Genomic DNA, 5,983 nt, shown 5'->3' with positions numbered 1-5,983 from the left:
CGCTCAGAGGGGTGGGGGGAGGGTGGAGAGGGATGAGGTGGGGGAGGGGTGGAGGGGGAGGGGTGGGGGCGGGGCTGTGGGGGAGGGGCTGTGGGGGCGGGGTGGGGGGAGGGGCTGTGGGGGCGGGGCTGTGGAGGATCATAAATGTGAAACCACTCTGGACGCTGAGGGTGAAGGCGGTGGCAGCAACGTGTGGATCAATCTTCCACTCCGTTTCAACTCCTTCCCGTGAGTGGCCACACGAGGGGAAGGCGAATCCTGGATCACCAGAAGGTGGTGGACAGCAAGGTTGCGAAAGAAGTTCCACATTCATGCGGTTGATCGATTGTAATTATCTGGCACTGCGCGATTATCCGGCTTCCAACATTATCCGGCTTCCAACGTGATCCGGCGGTCTCGGGCAAAACCGCTCCAAAGGCTGTACCCAGCTCCGGCGATCGGCACCACGTGCGTGACAAAACAAAATGTTGCTACGCTTAGTGCCAAATATAAATATTATACACTGCATACAACAACTTGAACGATGGAAATACCGCACGTATATACATTGTTCATGACTTATAACTACAGGAACACAAAACGAATCATTTACACAGTGCAATCCGGCGAAACGTGCGCTGTCTAATTCGGAGTTCGCCCGAGGACCCAGTCTCAAGGCTCCATCAGTTCGGCGATCATCAAACACAAGTTGTTGAAACAAGAGCTTAGGGGGCGTCCATAAATGACGTCACGCGATTTTGGACGATTTTTGACCCCCCCCCCTCGTCACAAGGCGTCACAAAAAGTCAGACCCCCCCCCCCTCAAATATGACGTCACAAAGCTCTGCCCCCCCCCCAAACCATATTTCCATTTTGAAAATAAAACATGTCTCAAATCGCTTCAAACTATTGTCATTGTCGTGCGTATTTAATGTGACGCTGCACTCTGATGTTGTAGGAGTGTTATAACAATTGGTGTTGTTATAACAATTCTATATTTATTTCAAGTTGCTCATTTTGTTGTGACGTCACATTTCTCAAACCCCCCCCCCCTCCTCTCGTCACACGTCACAAATGTCTGCCCCCCCCCCCAGGTGTGTGACGTCATTTATGGACGGCCCCTTAGAACATCACTCCATGCAGAGCCCTTGGGATTGCAGTGGGAACTTTGGTACATAACATACGGTAACTTATTACAAAAGGATATTTATTTTGTTTTTCATTAGTTTATATACGACAATTTGTAACAAAAAACATACACAACACCTAAAAACATGTCTAATAAGAAGGGGCAAAAATAAGCTATTTTAAATCATGATTATAGATTATCCGGCGTTTTTGAAAATTCGGCACCCCATAATCGTTTATAATCGATGATCTATTGTACATCATCCCCATCTGTTCAAACTCGACTCCCATACCCCGACTCTGCAAGAAGTGTGGACTACTCTCCATGCGTTCCTTCTGTGTTGTCCCCTCGCTTGTACGTGTAGGTTTTTATTTCCTTCCAGGTGCTTCCGCTTTCTTTCCACAAGTGTAACTAAATGCTCGTTAATTGGCAGAAAACATCTTGATGTGTAGAGAAGCACAGAGCTTGGGCAATTGATGGTAGCACGTGGCTCTCCCACCACTTGGCTGTTGCCTTCCCTGCTCGTGGTTTGATTCATCCTGCGAGAGTGCGCTAACGCAGTTCGGCATCGGCGACGGTGCAGTGCTATAAGTTGACATTGTTAGTGGCTACAGCTCTATGATAACCAGTGTAATTGCCCGTCACGTGACAGGCTCAAGATTGGGAACATGTGGAAAAAATGACTGCCTCTTCAGCTGCCGCTATGTCGACTAAATGTAAGGACAACTTGATTTCCAAATTCAACCGCCTCTCAAACAAGAAACCGGACCCACACATTGAAAAGCTAGATGTTAACAAAGTCGTAATTAATCGCAGTAACAGTCCTATTTCTGAAGGTTTGAAATCCGTTTTAGCTAAAGGACTAAACTTTGCAGTCACACCTAGACACATACCAGTTAATGATATAATTGCTCGAGTAGATGTAGCTCTCAAGGGCTTGAGTCACATCGCTGCAGACGTAGCAAGATCTGAAATCTCTGTAACCCTCAAAAACGCTAAGATGCCAGCTAGCAACATCAGCAAAGATGAGCGTTTTGAATTAGCTCAATTAAAAAAGAGGGATGACATTGTCATCCTCTCAGCCGACAAAGGCAATGCCACTGTCATCATGGACAAAATAGAATACAACAACAAAATTCAAGAACTACTCAACGATGGCAACTATACAAAAATAAAAAGAGACCCCACCAACAGCCTCGTCTCCAAAACCAACAACATCATTTCTGCTTCAACCGCATTAATTGATCAGACCAAACAGTTCTCGTTGAAACCTTCTGCAGCCAGGCCACCAAGATTGTACGGCTTGCCAAAGATACATAAAGAAGATACACCTCTTCGTCCCATTGTTTCTACTATCAACTCCCCCACTTACAAACTGGCTCGTTTTTTGTCCGAAATCCTACGGCCTTTCACTGGAAAAACCACCTCTGCAGTACTAAACTCTACTGACCTGGTATCGACAATCAAGGGGATTGCCCTGTCCCCAGACGACCTGCTTGTCAGTTCTGATGTGGTTTCCTTGTTCACCAAGGTGCCTGTGCCTGACACCATCGCAATCATTGAAGACTTGGTTCATCAAGGACTGAATGCTGGGGTACCCCCCCTGGTGAGACACTGCTTAACCAATACATACTTCACCTGGAATGGAACCTTCTACAAGCAAATTGAGGGCACCCCAATGGGCTCCCCCCTATCTCCGGTTGTAGCCAACATCTTCATGGAGAAATTTGAGACGGACGCCATCCAGACTGCCACTCTACGCCCGACCTTATGGAAGAGGTACGTAGACGACACTTTTGTCATCTGGCCACATGGCCGGCCTGCTCTAGACCAATTTCTCGACCACATCAATTCCATACACCCAGCCATCAGATTCACCATGGAAGTCGAAAATGATGGCAAGCTACCCTTTTTGGATGTCCTAATCAAAAGGAGACCTGATGGTTCAATGAGCCACTCTGTCTACAGGAAAGCCACCCACACGGATGCTTATCTAAAACCGGATTCCCACCACCATCCATCCCAGAAGAATTCCCTCATCAAGACTCTATATCATAGAGCCCAATGCATCTCCGACCATGAACACATTTCCAGTGAACTCAAACACGTACGCCAAGCTCTTAAGGCTAATGGTTACTCCGACTACACAATCCGCAAAGCCATCACTCCAACCATCAAGAAGGATCCTGTTGAGGAGCCTTTCAAGACCATCACCTTACCCTACATTGCTGGGGTCACAAAAAAGATCTCCAAAATCCTGATTAAACACAAGATCCAGGTCCGATTCAACACAGTACATAAAATCCGTGATCTGGTCCCGTCTGTAAAAGATGTGGTTCCAGACATACAGTACCCTGGCGTCTACAAACTAAGTTGCCTCTGTGGTAGCAGTTACATTGGAGAAACCAAACGACATGTCTCGGACCGCATCCGTGAACATATGGCAGACCTGAAACACGGTAGGACAAACACCTCAGCCGTGGCAGATCACTGTTACAACTCAGTGGGCTCACATTATATTGACTTCTCCAAGACAGAGGTTCTCTGCAAGCCATCTGGCTATCATGAGAGATTCGTTCATGAGGCGATCCACATATACAAACACAGAGACAATTTCAACCGAGAAGATGGATTCTGGCTTAGCAATCATTGGAAGGACGTAATAAACCATTTCGGATCTTAACTGATTGTGTTCACGTTTACGGTGACTTTCAGACCGCGTTCCACTCACTGGCATGGTGCAGTGTGCAGAGTAATGTATGGTGTCGTAATTGTATAGTAAACATATAGCAGTGTGATACACATTAGGGTGGGTAGAATAATACATAGTGTTATATTAAAATGGATAAGGCAGCAACTGCAGCAGCAGCAGCAAGTGCAGCAGCAGCAGTAACAGCAGCAGCAGCAACTGCAGCAGCAGCAGCAACTGCAGCAGCAGCAGAAACTGCAGCAGCAGCAACTGCAGCAGCAGCAGTAACTGCAGCTCCCTTTGATGCTGTTAATCCTGCATAATGCACATGCATATGCAGTACTAATCACATTCCTGCATTTCCCATAAATATGCTAAATTCCTTTTGATATGCAAATTCCTTTGTCAATGCGCCCAGCTTATATATATGCTCCAAGCTCGTGTGCTGTTTCATTCAGACTCTGTCGCCTCGACGGACCTGGTTTTCACCTGAGGACGGCTGCTTGCGTTGTGGCCGAAACGTCGTGAGAATTGTTTTATTATGTTTTATTTTTATTATTTTATTACTTCCCTTCTACGTGACTTTACCGAAAGAACCAAGAAGATCAATATTATATTGTATTTATTTCATCAGACATTTCCTTATACATCACATTTGGTGTTAATTGACTATCATCTCTCAAAAGTTTTCCTCGAGATTACTTTAGTTAAATCAGCACTTTGATACTCTTTGGTTCTTTTGGTAAAGTCCACGTAGGTATAAACTAAAATAAATCACCACGTTTAGATCGCAACACAAACGGTCGTCCTCAGGCGGAAAAAATATAATCCAGCAGTGGAACTGCTGAACTAACGTGTCGGATAATATTTTTTCCGCCTGAGGACGACCGCTTGTGTTGGTGCCCGAAACGTCGTGATTTTTTTTTCTACCTACGAGACTTTACCGAAAGAACCAAAGAGTATGGATTTCTGCAGTCACGAAAGCTTCAAATCAAGACAGCACTTTGATGTTGGTTGGATTTTTGCATTTTTATAAAGCAACGTAATGAAGTTGTCCATGGGAAAAACAGGTTCGTTGAGATAAACAAACTAAAAAGTGTGTTTATCTCAACGACAAACTAAAAAGTTTGTGCTTGTGACTTATTGACAGTGGTAGCAAATGCAGGAATGCGTGGAAATTGCCTTCGCTTCAAAATAAATGGTGAACTCACATCAGAATCACCATAAAACCTGTAAATAAAGAATTACAATGGTAAATCACCTTTATCATAGCGTTATGAGAGCTGTTTGAGTTACGTTTATATTAGTGTAGGGGTGTCAGGGGAAGGATTCCCACCAATAGATGGGTTAGTGGGAGGGGTGATCGAGGAGATATAAGGAGAGAACGGGCGGGAAGAGGGGGCCTTTGGCGGGAACGATATTGGGACGGCTGGGGACAGGTGTGGATGGAAGGAAAGGAATAAAGGACGAGACCCCTGCAATCTGGTGTCGGCTCCTACTTTACATTAGGAAGAAAGTAAACGAAATGTTTAAATGAAAAAATATTTTCCAAACCTAAAATTTTCCACAACTGAGAGTGAATAAAAAAAATATAAACATTTGGTTTTCCAATCTTGATTTGAAGCTTTCGTGACTGCAGGAATCCATATTCTTTGGTTTTTTCGGTAAAGTCACGTAGGTAGAAAAATACTAGATCACGACGTTTCGATCGCAACACAAGCAATCGTCAACAGGTGGGACAACCACAGCATGAAAAAACTGCTGAAGTAGGCGAGAGATCTGCCGTGGCACGAGGTTATATAGTAGGCCTCGGCAGTAGGGGGGGAAGAGAGAAGTGGGGGCGAGGCAGGGCAGAAAGTGGACCCCGCGGCAGCACCCGGGTCACTGGAGTAGAGATCGGAGAGAGGCACAGAGAGAGGAGAGACACCCAGAGTCGGAAATAACAGCCGACATAGGCAGGTAGGGTGGACACATCACAGTCAGTTAAGACTTTACTTGGTTAATAACTTATGTTTGTTGCAAATGGGCAATTGTTGTCGAAATTATCTAATGATTCTAAGTATCGACTCACTGGATTCTGTATGTATGTGAATACAAAAAAAAGTTATAAACCGGAAGGACAGGTCGGTGTTCACGAATTTTCACAAATTTTCAATACAAGTGCGAGCAAAAGTCATCCAAGTGAA

The sequence above is a fragment of the Lethenteron reissneri genome, unplaced genomic scaffold (assembly GCF_015708825.2).
Source record: "Lethenteron reissneri isolate LAM-NWPU_2019-01 unplaced genomic scaffold, ASM1570882v1 scaffold_146, whole genome shotgun sequence".
In the NCBI taxonomy this organism is placed as follows: Eukaryota; Metazoa; Chordata; class Hyperoartia; order Petromyzontiformes; family Petromyzontidae; genus Lethenteron; species Lethenteron reissneri.
Note: the sequence above shows the minus strand (reverse complement) of the source record.